This window comes from Physeter macrocephalus, chromosome 7 (assembly GCF_002837175.3).
Source record: "Physeter macrocephalus isolate SW-GA chromosome 7, ASM283717v5, whole genome shotgun sequence".
Lineage (NCBI taxonomy): Eukaryota > Metazoa > Chordata > Mammalia > Artiodactyla > Physeteridae > Physeter > Physeter macrocephalus.
The window spans coordinates 142,649,209-142,664,783 of record NC_041220.1 but is presented as its reverse complement, the minus strand read 5'-3'; positions in this window follow the sequence as shown (position 1 = coordinate 142,664,783).

Genomic DNA, 15,575 nt, shown 5'->3' with positions numbered 1-15,575 from the left:
CTGTTGCTCTGGTGGGCAGAGCTCAGTAAAACTTTAATCTGCTTGTCTGCTGACGGGTGGGGCTTGGTTCCCTCCCTGTTGGTTGTTTGGCCTGAGGCGACCCAATACTGGAGCCTAGCTGGGCTCTTTGGTGGGGCTAATGGCGGACTCTGGGAGGGCTCACACCAAGGAGTACTTCCCAGAACTTCTGCTGCCAGTGTCCTTGTCCTCACGGCGACACACAGCTACTCCCAGCCTCTGCAGGAGACCCTCCAACACTAGCATGTAAGTCTGGTTCAGTCTCCTATGGGGTCACTGCTCTTTCCCCTGGGTCCTGTTGTGCACACTACTTTGTGTGTGCCCTCCAAGAGTGGAGTCTCTGTTTCCCCCAGTCCTGTCAGAGTCCTGCCATCAAATCCCACTAGGCTTCAAAGTCCTATTCTCTATGAATTCCTCCTCCCATTTCCGGAGCCCCAGGTTGGGAACCTGACGTGGGTCTCAGAACATTCACTCCAGTGGGTGGACTTCTGTGGTATAAGTGTTCTCCAGTCTGTGAGTCACCCACCCAGCAGTTATGGGATTTGATTTTACTGTGATTGCGCACCTCCTACCGTCTCATTGTGGCTTCTCCTTTGTCTTTGGATGTGGGGTATCTTTTTTGGTGAGTTCCAGTGTCTTCCTGTCAATGATTGTTCAGCAGTTAGCTGTGATTCTGGTGTTCTTGTAAGAGGCAGTGAGAGCACGTCCTTCTACTCCACCATCTTGAACCAATCTCCACACTCAGAAGTCTTTTAAAGGGATGAAAAATACTCAGTAGGAAAACTGGCAGTAAACAAACTGGAATGAGAGAGAGAGAGAAACACAAATATACAAATGCCAGGAACTATAACTATGTGAAACATTGTTCCAAGTTCCTAATGATCGAAGTTACACAGGGAAAGAGGAAAGACTGCTTCCTCACCATTAGTTGTGAAGCCAGGGAACCGTGGTTCAGGTCGACATGGGCGCCCACATTCCAGGGGCGCTGATGATTTCAGCTTGCACGCCAGGGAATGGCATCTTGGGGTCACCTCAGGATTCTGCCTTCACACCTGCCACTCACTCATGCAGCCTCACCCCTCACCTTGAGCACTTAGCAGGAATTAGTGCACGTACCCTGGGCACAGTCATTGGAGACACTGGCCCAAGTTTTCAGCCACTTAGGCCTGATTAGCAGGACTGTGATCAGTGCCCAGCCCTGCAGCATCGGCCACTGCCCTGACTCCATGAAGCTGTCTCCAGGGCCCAGCTGGCCCAGCCAGGCCTGCCAGAGCCCATGGGCAGGGAGGCCAGGGCCCGAAAGACTGCTTCCTCACCATTAGTTGTGAAGCCAGGGAACCGTGGTTCAGGTCGACATGGGCCCAGGAATCTGTCCTGGCTTGTTACTGAGTTAACAAAAAGAGAAGACACACGAAGTCACGTATCACATATTATGATAGGGTTTCACTGTGAACCTATGTCTGTGTGTGTGTGGTGCTGGTGTGTGCAGACAAGCACACATGCACGTGGGGGGTGATTTGTGTGTACCCATAAAAAGCTGACATGAGGTTCACCAAAAGGTTCAACGCTGATTTCTCTAGGAACAGGACATGGTCTGATTTTTTCTAATTGTTTTTAATCTCCTGTGTATTTTACTTCTTAATGATATGCAGATCCTCTTTAAAAAAACAAAAATACTATTTTCAAAACAATTCTCTGTATGACCACCTGCAGGGAAGCCATGGAGAAATACGCATCTGGTCTTTTATTGATACTTCCAGTCTTGAAGCACTGCTTGAGGTCGCATCCTCTGCAGCCTGGGTGATGGGGCCAGAGCACCCTCTGCAGGCCGGCCAGCCTCACCTGCCAAGGATGCTTCTCCTAGCAGCCCCCTCCCGGATGCAGGTCTGCCCTCTGTGGGCTCCAGGGACCAGGCAGTTCTGAAAATTATTTAATTCAATCCACACCATGGGAGACCCTCAAGGCAGAGCCTGGGCTGGGGGTTGGGTGGCCTGGAAATGAGCAGGGCCCTGGTTGGCTCCTGTGAGGATGGGTGAGTGGGACTTCATGAGGCGAAACAGGGGCTTCTGGGTCCTTTTTAGTTATGTATTCATTGTTTACGCTGCCTAAAAAATTACCCACTTAAACAGACATCCATTCTTCATCTCCATTCCAGTAGGTGAGAAGTCTGCACAGGACTTAGCTGGGTCCTGGGCTCAGGGTCTCACACAGCCGGGCTGTAGTCCCACCTGGAACATGGGGTCCTTTTCTGAGCTCATGGGGTCGAGGGCAGGGGTTTGCTCTTGGGTCCTGGCCACGTGGCCCTCCGCCTCCAGAGCCGGTAACAAAGAACACTCCTCAAGTAGAGCCCCTCTCTTCAGGAGGAGTCCTGATTAGGTCAGGCCCACTAGGATACTTCCTCTTTCTTGAAGTCAAGAGTGAAATCCTATCAGATTCATGGACTGGGCCCACATTCCAGGGGCGCTGATGATTTCAGCTTGCACGCCAGGGAATGGCATCTTGGGGTCACCTCAGGATTCTGCCTTCACACCTGCCACTCACTCATGCAGCCTCACCCCTCACCTTGAGCACTTAGCAGGAATTAGTGCACGTACCCTGGGCACAGTCATTGGAGACACTGGCCCAAGTTTTCAGCCACTTAGGCCTGATTAGCAGGACTGTGATCAGTGCCCAGCCCTGCAGCATCGGCCACTGCCCTGACTCCATGAAGCTGTCTCCAGGGCCCAGCTGGCCCAGCCAGGCCTGCCAGAGCCCATGGGCAGGGAGGCCAGGGCCCAGAGGTCAGAGGGGGTGCAGTTGCAAGGAACATGACCCTTGGGCCCTGGCGGAGGTGGACACGGCACAGAACCCTCACTACGGGCCAACTGCACCCCAGAGACCACACTGAATGCCTGGAAGGCTCCCAGGACCCCTTCTTTCCCATTTTTCAAGAGTTGGAGGCCCTCCCAGGGCGGTTGCTAATGCGGGAAACAGCTGGTCTGGATGCTAGGCCACGCTGGGCAAGATGGCTGATGTGGCAGTCTGGTCTGGCTCCTGGCTGCGGGGCTCACTCCCCGCCCAGCTGCCCCGGAATCTGGGCTAGGCCCCAGCTCTGCGATCCTGGGATGCCACAGCATGCCCTTAGCCATGGCTGATCCTGTCCCTCCTTTTATGGGCAGGACATGGGGACCCTGAGGATCTCTTACTTATATGCATTTCTCATTCAATCCTCACAACCACCCTGGAAAAAAAGGGGCCTCATCCCCTTTCATACACCAAAAAAACAAAAATACTATTTTCAAAACAATTCTCTGTATGACCACCTGCAGGGAAGCCATGGAGAAATACGCATCTGGTCTTTTATTGATACTTCCAGTCTTGAAGCACTGCTTGAGGTCGCATCCTCTGCAGCCTGGGTGATGGGGCCAGAGCACCCTCTGCAGGCCGGCCAGCCTCACCTGCCAAGGATGCTTCTCCTAGCAGCCCCCTCCCGGATGCAGGTCTGCCCTCTGTGGGCTCCAGGGACCAGGCAGTTCTGAAAATTATTTAATTCAATCCACACCATGGGAGACCCTCAAGGCAGAGCCTGGGCTGGGGGTTGGGTGGCCTGGAAATGAGCAGGGCCCTGGTTGGCTCCTGTGAGGATGGGTGAGTGGGACTTCATGAGGCGAAACAGGGGCTTCTGGGTCCTTTTTAGTTATGTATTCATTGTTTACGCTGCCTAAAAAATTACCCACTTAAACAGACATCCATTCTTCATCTCCATTCCAGTAGGTGAGAAGTCTGCACAGGACTTAGCTGGGTCCTGGGCTCAGGGTCTCACACAGCCGGGCTGTAGTCCCACCTGGAACATGGGGTCCTTTTCTGAGCTCATGGGGTCGAGGGCAGGGGTTTGCTCTTGGGTCCTGGCCACGTGGCCCTCCGCCTCCAGAGCCGGTAACAAAGAACACTCCTCACGTAGAGCCCCTCTCTTCAGGAGGAGTCCTGATTAGGTCAGGCCCACCAGGATACTTCCTCTTTCTTGAAGTCAAGAGTGAAATCCTATCAGATTCATGGACTGGGCCCACATTCCAGGGGCGCTGATGATTTCAGCTTGCACGCCAGGGAATGGCATCTTGGGGTCACCTCAGGATTCTGCCTTCACACCTGCCACTCACTCATGCAGCCTCACCCCTCACCTTGAGCACTTAGCAGGAATTAGTGCACGTACCCTGGGCACAGTCATTGGAGACACTGGCCCAAGTTTTCAGCCACTTAGGCCTGATTAGCAGGACTGTGATCAGTGCCCAGCCCTGCAGCATCGGCCACTGCCCTGACTCCATGAAGCTGTCTCCAGGGCCCAGCTGGCCCAGCCAGGCCTGCCAGAGCCCATGGGCAGGGAGGCCAGGGCCCAGAGGTCAGAGGGGGTGCAGTTGCAAGGAACATGACCCTTGGGCCCTGGCGGAGGTGGACACGGCACAGAACCCTCACTACGGGCCAACTGCACCCCAGAGACCACACTGAATGCCTGGAAGGCTCCCAGGACCCCTTCTTTCCCATTTTTCAAGAGTTGGAGGCCCTCCCAGGGCGGTTGCTAATGCGGGAAACAGCTGGTCTGGATGCTAGGCCACGCTGGGCAAGATGGCTGATGTGGCAGTCTGGTCTGGCTCCTGGCTGCGGGGCTCACTCCCCGCCCAGCTGCCCCGGAATCTGGGCTAGGCCCCAGCTCTGCGATCCTGGGATGCCACAGCATGCCCTTAGCCATGGCTGATCCTGTCCCTCCTTTTATGGGCAGGACATGGGGACCCTGAGGATCTCTTACTTATATGCATTTCTCATTCAATCCTCACAACCACCCTGGAAAAAAAGGGGCCTCATCCCCTTTCATACACCAAAAAGCAGAGCCTCACTGGCGAAGAGAACAGCTGAGGCCTCTGGTGAGTTACTAGATGAGTATCAGGGTCTTGCATTCATTCAACAAACATGTGCCAGGCACTGGGTCCGGGCTGGCCCTCGCCGGGCCCAGGGCATATAGCAGACGCACCGTGGCCCCAACTTCAGTCGCTCATAGCAGTGATGCCAGCACAACTGGAGGGGCTGCAGGGCCGGGGCAAGCCCCGCCACCAGCAGCAGCTTTGCCTACAAGCAGCGTAAGACTTCACTGACCACTTGGGGACCTCTCTGCACACACACACCCAGGTGGCAAAGGGCACCTTGGCTTGGCAGATCCTACCTCCTGCAGGCCAGACAGACCTCGTCCTGGGAGTTTCTGGAGACCACCCCTCCTCTGAGAGTGGAGAACCCCCAGCATCCGCCTCTTCTTAGACCCCCGCCGTCTTGGACCCTGCCAGGGGCAGGACTCTGATGGGTGGCACTTCTCAGCTGAGCACTGACCCCAGCCTCCCTCCTCCCTCTGCACGGCTCCTTCCCAGCCACCACGACTGAAGTCCCCCAACCCTCAAGCTCTCCCAGGTTCCCTCCCTTCCAGGGCAGCCCCGTCCTCCCACCACCCCAAGAATCCTTGGAGCATCTGTGACTCCTACTCCCTTCTGCTGTTCCTCAAGCCAGCTGCAGGTCCTGTCCATCTCCTTGGACATCAGCCTTCACTTGGATGCCTCCAGGAATGGGGAACTCACTTGCTTGTAAGGGGGCTCATCCCCTTATTCGAATGTTTCGGAGCTTCTTCCTCTTCACCCTGAGTCTTTGCACATGCCAGGCCCTCTGCCTGGTGTACTCTCCCCAGTCTGTTCCAGGATCCACTGCTCAGGCTGGCTCTAACCTCCTTCAGGTCTCACCTCCTGGAAATCACAGACCCTTCCTCAGCCTGGAGGACGTGAGCCCAACGGTTCCATGCCCCTCCCTGTCCCGTCAGGGCTGTATAATCACCTGCTCACATGTGCCCTCTCCCCACTAAACTCTGGGCACCAAGCCCTATATCTCGGCAGCACCATATCCCCACACCAGGCCCAGAGCTTCCTCCCTGAAACCTGACCATTAATTCATATAGTTCCAGTGAGAGCCACACAGAGAGTCTCATTTTTTGTTCCCCAACAAAAGATGCCCAGTTTCCCTGGCTGCACACCCCTCCCCTTCCCAGAGGAACTGGCATTCATAAGCCAGGGGCCAAGCAGTGGCTGGTCACCAGCAATGCAGTCTTCCCAATAAACTGATTACATGGACATATACTGCCCCCATTTTATAGACAGGGCACTTGTGTCTCAGTTTTTTGGGTTGATAATGAAAATCAAGACACCAATCCGGATTTGGCTCAGCTGCATAAGAAAGAAAACCCAGTCAGTGGCTCAACAAGACAGAGGTTTCATCTCTCCCCTATGAAAGTCCAGAGGGAAGAAAAATCAGGGCAGTAGGCAGCTCCATGGTCATCTGGGACCCAGGCACCATCCTTCTGTTTCACTGTCCTTAGAGAGTGACATATATCTTCTAGGTCTCCTCCTGGTCCAAAATGGCTGCTGGAGCTCCAGCCATCACATTCAAATTCCCGGAAGAAAGCAGAAGGAAGGGGAAAGGAAAGAGAGAAGATATATACAAGTAGCCTGTCCCCCTTTTAAGATTTCCCAGTAGCCACATACAGTGACCTCCATTACAACTCTTTAACCACCCTGGGTTACAGGGGAAGCTGGGAAGTGGAGTATTTTAACAAGTACATTACCACTGTGCTGGGCACCTGTTGCTTTACTCCTAGCCTCACTCCTGTTCTGTGTGATAGGGGCATTTCTCAGGCTCCCAGGGCAGGTGGCCTCCAGTTAAGCTCCAGCAGTGGGAGATGTGGATGGGGGTGAGGGGGGTGGCAGGTGGAGAAGCAAACTCTTTGCTGTTCCAGTTTCACACAGTGTCTCTAGGCACCTGAGTTGACAGCAGTGGCAGCCTCAGCTGTGGTTGCCACCGGTCAAGGCAGCACTGCTTCAGCGGACCCAGAACTGTGACAGCATCTTCACCACTGTGCAGGGACTCAGGGCTCCGTCCAGTGGAGAGAGCAGCTTCTGATCTCAGGGCATCACCTCCTTTCCCTTGCTCCTCTAGTCCTTCCAGCACTGTGACCAGCACCTTGTGTTAAATCCCCTCTGTTTGAATACCTGGATGGGTTTCTGTTTTTCAGACCAGGAAATTACAGATCAGCTGCTCATGAGAGCTGAAGTCACTGTAGGTACAGAGCAGCTACAGATAAGGGCTCACCATCAAATCTGAAAACCCCCCATGTCTCCCCGGGCCTTCACCCCACATGCAATGTGGCGCAGAAGGCACATGTCCCCCGTGTAGAGCTGCTTGCCAACCATGGGCCCTGGGGTCCAGCTGCCTTCAGAACAGGGAGCTCTCTGTCCTCTGAGTTCCAGGAAGAACAGCTGGGAACACTTTCCAGAAGGTGACAGACTCGGAATCGGAGAACCTCAGGCAGGAAGGGCCTGCAAGGTGATGGATTCAACCCGTTTATCCTGCCACTCAACAAATACTCACCAAGCCCCATGGCCAACCAGGCCGGTTGCTGGGCTCTGGGGGCAAGGTCAGGGCACAAGAAGGGCCTGAGCTCAGCCCTCCCCAGTCCAGGGAGTGAGTCGCAGCCCTGCCACCTGCCAGCTGTGGGGCTCAGGCCTCTATCCCACTGTGCTCACTTACCAACAGGGTTACAAAGCCCTATTTCACGTGAGATGCTATTACATGAACTGTGCTCACAGGTGCTTGCCGGATGGAGCTGTCTGGAATCCGTGGGTGGCAGTACAAGTGCTCTGGGGGGTGGAAGCTGGTGGCAGGTGTGATGTGAGGCCTAGCAGGAAGAGAAGGCCCTGGGAGCACAGGTAGACCCCGTCTCTCCTCCCCGTGCAGGGTGCTGGCAAAAACCCCCTCAGGGAAGGGAAGAAGAAATAGCCCTGATTTGTAAAGCTTGACAATTTCCATGGTGTAAATACGCCCAGCTTGGCTGATTCAGAGTGACCAGCCCTTTACAGCTGCTCCCGACATTCCTGAATATTTAACAACCTGCTCTCCAGAAGATGGGGGCTCCAGTCGCCGCTGCCTGCAGGAGAGAGAATGTGAATGCACAGCCTTGTGGCACCCACCCCACGGCACCCAGGCCGTCGGTCCAGACCCCCAACCCCATCTCAAGTTAGGGATCTTGAGATGAGATCACCCTGGATTAGGATGCATCCTAAATCCTTATCAGAGAAGAAAAGGAGAGAAGACACACAGAGAGGAAGGCCATGCGATGATGGAGGCAAGAATTAGAGGGATGCGGCCACAAGCCAAGGGTTGCCGGCAGCCACTAGAAGCTGCAAGAGGTAGGAAGGGTCCAGAGGGAGACAGCCCTGCTGACACCGTGAATTCAGACTTCTGGCCTCCCGAACCATGAGAGAATAAAGGTCTGTTCCTTGAAGGTGCTCAGTTTGTCCAAGGGGGGAAAGTGGTGGTGGGGGGGGTGGGGGGGATGAATTGGGAGATTGGGATTGACATGCATACACTAATATGTATAAAATAGATAACTAATAAGAACCTGTTGTATAAAAAAATAAATAAAATTCAAAAAAAAGACGCTCAATTTGTGGTGGTTTGTTACTGCAGCCATGGGAAATTCCTAGAAATGCTACCAAGTAGGAAATTCCAGGCTTCTGCTACTTAGGGAGGGGTTGACAGGACACACATGTGGAGACAACACACATAGTGCCCACACGCCCAGACTGCAGCACTGCCATGCTGTGTGATGCTGGGCAACTTTCTAAACCTCTCTGTGCTTCATTTCCCTCCCCTGTAAAACAGGGTCATAACAACCCTCCTCCTAGGGCTGCTGAGGGGACTAGGTGAGACAAAGCACGGGAGGCGCTGAGAACTCTTCCCGCAGCAGTAACCGGTCATTACCCTCATTGTTATTTTTCTTCTTGCCTTGGGGCCGAGAAATGTGTGTGCTGACTCTAAAACCAAATAAAAAGATAGAGGCTGAGGCTCCACTGCAGGGGGAGGAATCCATGGGGAACTAACGAGTTCGGGGGGGGCTTTGCCGTGCGGCCCCAGGACACTTGTCCAGGGAAGTGGGTGGTGGAAAGGGGGAGGCTCAGGACCAGCCTGGGCGAGGGTTCTGCCCTGCGGACACAGACGCTTGGCGGAGAGGCTGGATTCTGGGTGGGGGTGGAGTGTGAGGGCTGAGAGATGACCTGATAAAGTGGGACCCCGGAAAGGGGCGGGACGCTTTGCCGAAGGTGTCCAGGTACACTCTTGCCCCTCCTCTTCTGGAATGGTCAAGAAAGGACCCCTCTTCCCACAACCCCCCAAAACAAGTTTCCAATTCACTCATTTTTTATTGAGCGCCTACTATGTGCCAGGGGTGGGGTCGTGGTGCAGAAATCCAGATCCAATGCCTGCCCTCAGGGGACTTACAGTTCTGGGGGGTGGGGGGTGGGTTTGATCAAACGCTTGCCCACCCACATGGAAAATTGCAGCTGTGACAAGGGCGCCATGAGGCCACCAGGAGCACCTTCCACAGGGAGAAGGAGGGCTGAGCAAGACAAGTGGGAGGGACAGGCAGGAATGCTGAGCCACCAGCCCTGTTCCCACAGGACAGAGCAGGAATGGAGCCCTGGTCTTCTGCTGTAACCCAGAGACCCTGTCTCCGGAATAAGTGAATGAGTGAGTGAACGCGTGAATATCTCTCTTGGTTTCCCTGGTAGGTCAAGGACAGTGTGAGCCATTGATACGGCGTCCAAATGATAAACAAGATAGGAAGAGAAGGAGGGAGCGAGGGATAGAGGGAGGGAGCAGTAGCCCTGTTGCTTAGACACTGCACATCAGCAGGAAGCATCTTCCTGTATTTCACCCTGACTGTTATCTAGAAGCTGCAGCCTGGCCTGAAGGGAGGAAGGCAGTGTGGAGTATAAACGGGAAGACAGTGACTTCTCTGGAGACCTGTGGTGCAAAGAGCAAGGAAGGCAGAGTCTGGCAGATGCAGCTTGCAGGCCTAGCTGTGACCGTGATGAACTGTGCAACCTTGGGTAACTTCCTCAGCTTCTCTGAGCCTTGGTTTTCTAAGAGTTCTTTCCTTAAGGACTGCAGACTCGAAGGGGTGATGGACACAAAGAAGCCCTGGGCTGTGCGTGTGAGGTGTGCTCAGGTGTGACTGAGTGCCACGTGGACACGGAAGGCAGGGGGTAAGGGGGAGAGAAGGAGGGGAGAGGTTGGGAGGGAGGGAGAGAAGGAGTAGAGGGGGTGGGGGAGCAGGGAATATTGCTCCCCCTGAAAAGAGTCAGCCAACAGACGTCCTGCAGTGGAGCTGAGGCTCAGCCTGTCTCAGGAGCTTCAGCGGGCTGCCGGGCGAACAAGACGAAACCTGCATGTAGGGAGAGCTTTCAGCAGGGCAGGGAGAAGCCCCTGTGGGTGGGCACCTGACTGACGATGGCTAACGGAGAATGTGGGGGCTGTATCTGAGGACGGAGTTCCAGGTGCCAGGCCTCCACCCGTGCTGGCAGGTGGGCTGTACCCAAGCTTCTCTCAGACCACAGTGGCAGCACTAACAGCTGCGACAGTGAGAGCCCACAGGTGCCCACACCTTCCTCTGCCAGGCAGAGGAGCTGAAATCCCAAGAGGGTGCGACAAAACCAATCGCTTTTTCCCCTGTCCTCCCACTACTTGGCCCCAGACTCAGGTGTAGTCCCAGGAAATGTATAGCAAAACAAGGTAAATAGAGCCCTAGCCTTTCAGCTAAAAGACAGAGGAGGGGACCTCAGGGAACATCATGAAGAGGAAGGAACTTGGACTCTGACATCATAACACTGATCCTGAACCCCTGGCCTGTCCCCTGGGCTGCACATGTGTAGATCTGATCATAAACAGCCAAACAAGACATTAAGAACCCATTTAAGGTAGACCGCCTCTCAGGTCCTGGACTGGCCACTGGGTGGTGCACACACAGGATAAATCACTGCAAAGACTGAAAACAGAACTGATGTTAAAACCACGACCCACAGAAAGCTGGTGGATCCTTGTGAGCTCGACCCAGCCAGATCCATTGCCTGCTACAACAAAAATATCAATATTCTCCATAGGATTTAAACAAGACTCGGAGTCTCATAACAATATTCTGAATGTCCAGGATACAATCCAGAATTACTTGGCATACAAAGAACCAGGAAAACTTCAACTTACCTGGGAAGAGACCACCAACAGATACCAATGCCAAGATGTCATAACTGTCCGATTAAAACTTAAGGCAAATATTGCAAAAATAACCCAAGAAGAAAAGGTGAACACTACTGAAAAGAAAGATTAAAAATCTAGGCAAAGGAATAGAAGATATAAAGAAGAAATAGATGAAAATGTTAGAACTGAAAATAAATACAATTATCAAAATAAAAAACTCATTGTATGGCCTCAGTAACAGAACGAACAAGATGGGAGAATAAGTGAGTGAACTTGAAGATAGAACAATAAAAATTATCCAGTATGGACAAAAGAGATAAAAGAGATTTAAAAAATGATCATAAAATCCAACACCCTTTCATGATGAAAATACTCAACAAACTGGAACAGAATGGAACTTCCTCAACCTGATTAAGGGTGTCTATGAGACAGGCAGGGCTACTGTCATACTCAGTGGTGAAGACTGGATGATTTTCCCTAAGATCAGGAACAAGGCAAGAGCATCACTTCTACTGAACATCGTCCTAGAAGTTCTAGCCAGGACAATTAGTCAAGAAAAAGACAAAAGGGAACCAGATTGTAAAAGAAGAAGTAAAACTATCTTGATTCACATATGGCATGATCTTATATATAGAAAACCTTAAGAATCCACTGAAACATCTGAGTCACTAAAAAGGGGAGCAAGGTTGTAGGATATGAGATCAACACACAAAAATAAGTTGTATTCTTCTACACTAGCCATGGACAATCCAAGAAAATAATTCCATGGATAGCATCAAAAAGAATGAAATACTTAAGAATAAATTTAGCCAAAGAATAAATTTAACCAAACTTCAAAACAGTGTTGAGGGACTTCCCTGGTGGCGCAGTGGATAAGACTCCATGCTCCCAATGCAAGAGGCCTGGGTTCAATCCTGGTCAGGGAACTAGATCCAACACGCATGCCACAACTAAGAGTTTTTGCATGCTGCAACTAAGGAGCCCACTTGCCGCAAATAAGACCCGGCACAACCAAATAAATAAATACATATTAAAATAAAAAACAGTGTTGAAAGAAATTAGAGACCTAAATAAATGGGAAGACTTCTTGTGTTCATAGATTGGAAGGCTTAATATTTTAGGCAATACTCCCCAAAATGATCTACAGATTCAATGCAATCCCCATCAAAATTCTAACTTCCTGTTTTTCAGAAATGGATACACTGACCCTAAAACTCACTGAAAGGGAGTCCAAATAGCCAAAACCACCTTGAAAAAGAAAAACAAAGTTGGAGGATGCAAACTTCCTGGTTTCAAAACTTACTACCAGGCTAGCGTCATTGAGACGGTGTGCTTCTGGCATGAAGATTAACAAATAGATCAATGGAGTAGAAGTTAGAGACCAGAAATAACACACACACTTAGGCCAATTGATTTTCTACAAGGACACTGAGACCACTCAATGGGGAAAGAATAGCATTTTTTAACAGATAGTGGAGGAATAATTGGACAGCCACATGCAAAAGATAATGAATTTGGACCCTTACCTCACACCATATACAAAAATTAACTCAAAATTAACACAAAGACCTCAATGTAAGAACTAAAACTACTAACTCAAAACATAGGTATAAGAATCTGTGACCTCAGATTTGGCAACAGTATTTTTAGATATAAAACCAAAAGCATAATCAATAAAAGAAAAAATATATACACTGGACTCCATCAAAATTAATAATTTATAAAGAGTGTTACAAGAGATAAGGAGGGACACCACATAATGATCAAAGGATCAATCCAAGAAGAAGATATACCAATTATAATGTTTATGCACCCAACATAGGAGCATCTCAATACATAAGGCAAATGCTAACAACCATGAAAGGAGAAATCGACAGTAACACAATAACAGTAGGGGACTTTAACACCCCACTTACACCAATGGACAGATCATCCAGACAGAAAATTAATAAGGAAACACAAACTAAATGACACAATCGACCGGATAGATCTAATTGATATTTACAGAACATTCCACCCAAAAGTGGCAGAATACACTTTCTTCTCAAGTGCACATGGAACATTCTCCAGTATAGATCACATCGTGGGTCACAAATCAAGCCTCAGAAAATTTAAGAAAATTGAAATCGTATCAAGCATCTTTTCTGACCACAATTCTATGAGATTGGAAATCAATTACAGGAAAAAAAAACCCCGTAAAAAACACAAATACATGGAGGCTAACCAGTGCGGTACTAAAACAACCAAGAGATCATGGAAGAAATCAAAGAAGAAATTTAAAAATACACAGAAGCAAATGACAGCAAAACACGACAACCCAAAACCTATGGGACGTAGCAAAAGCAGTTCTAAGAGGGAAGTTTATATTCAATCTCACCTCAAGAAACAAGAAAAATCTCAAATTAACAATCTAACCTTACACTTAAAACAACTAGAGAAAGAAGAACAAAGAAAACCCAAAGTCAGTAGAAGGAAAGAAATCATAATGAGCAGAGCAGAAATAAATGAAACAGAAATGAAGAAAACATAGCAAAGGTCAATAAAACTAAAAGCTGGTTCTTTGAGAAGATAAACAAAATTGAAAAACCCTTAGCCAGACTCATCAAGAAAAAAAGGGAGAGGAGGCAAATCAATAAAATTAGAAATGAAAAAGGAGAAATCACAGCTGACATTGCAGAAATACAAAGGATTGTAAGAATCAAAAGCAGTTCTAAGAGGGAAGTTTATAGCAATTCAATCTCACCTCAAGAAACAAGAAAAATCTCAAATAAACAATCTAACCTTACACTTAAAACAACTAGAGAAAGAAGAACAAAGAAAACCCAAAGTCAGTAGAAGGAAAGAAATCATAATGAGCAGAGCAGAAATAAATGAAACAGAAATGAAGAAAACATAGCAAAGGTCAATAAAACTAAAAGCTGGTTCTTTGAGAAGATAAACAAAATTGAAAAACCCTTAGCCAGACTCATCAAGAAAAAAAGGGAGAGGAGGCAAATCAATAAAATTAGAAATGAAAAAGGAGAAATCACAGCTGACATTGCAGAAATACAAAGGATTGTAAGAGACTACTACAAACAACTATATGCCAATAAAATGGACAACCACAAAGAAATGGACAAAATCTTGGAACGGTACAATTTTGCAAGACTGAAAAATTAGAAAATATAAACAGACTTATCACAAGTAATGAAATTGAAACCGTAATTAAAAATCTTCCAACAGACAAAAGTCCAGGACCAGATGGCTTCACAGGCAGATGCCATCAAATATTTAGAGAAGAGCCAACACCAATCCTTCCCAAACTCTTCCAAAATATTGCAGAGGGAGAAATACTCCCAAATTCATTCTATGAAGCCACCATCACTCTGATACCAAAAACAGAAAAAGATATCACAAAAAAGAAAATTATAGATCAATATCACTGGTGAACATGGAACCAAAAATCCTGAATAAAATACTAGCAAACAGAATCCAACAGCACATTAAATATATCATACACCATGATCAAGTTGGATTTATCCCAGGCAAAAAGAAATAAAAGGAATACAAATTGGAAAAGAAGAAGTAAAACTGTCACTATTTGCTGATGACATGATACTATATATAGAAGATCCTAAAGATGCCACCAGAAAACTACTAAAGCTAATCAGTGAATTTGGTAAGGTTGCAGGATACAAAATTAATACACAGAAATCTCTGGCATTCCTATACACCAACAATGAAAAATCAGAAAGGGAAATTAAGGAAACACTCCCATTTACCATTGCAACAAAAAGAATAAAATACCTAGGAATAAACCTACCTAAGGAGGTGAAGACTTGCACTCAGAAAACTATAAAACACTGATGAAAGAAATCAAAGATGACATAAACAGATGGAGAAATATACCAAGCTCTTGGATTGGAAGAATCAATGTTGTGAAAATGACTATACTACCCAAAGCAATCTACAGATTCAATGCAATCCCTATCAAACTACCAATGACATTCTTCACAGAATTAGAACAGAAAATCTTACAATTCGTATGGAAACACAAAAGACCCCGAATAGCAAAGCAATCTTGAGAAAGAAAAATGGAGTTGGAAGATTCAGGCTTCCTGACTTCAAACTATATCACAAAGCTACAGTAATCAAGACAGTATGGTACTGGCACAAAAACAGAAATATAGATCAATGGTACTGGATAGAATGCCCAGAGATAAACCCACGCACATACATTCACCTAATTTACAGCAAAGGAGGCAAGAACATACAATGGAGAAAAGACAGCCTCTTCAATAAGTGGTGCTGGGAAAACTGGACAGCTGCATGGAAAAGAATGAAATTAGAACACTATCTAACACCATACACAAAAATAAACTCCAAATGGATTAAAGACTTAAATGTAAGACCAGACACTATAAAACTTTTAGAGGAAAACAAAGGAAAAACACTCTTTGACATAAACCACAGCAAGATCTTTT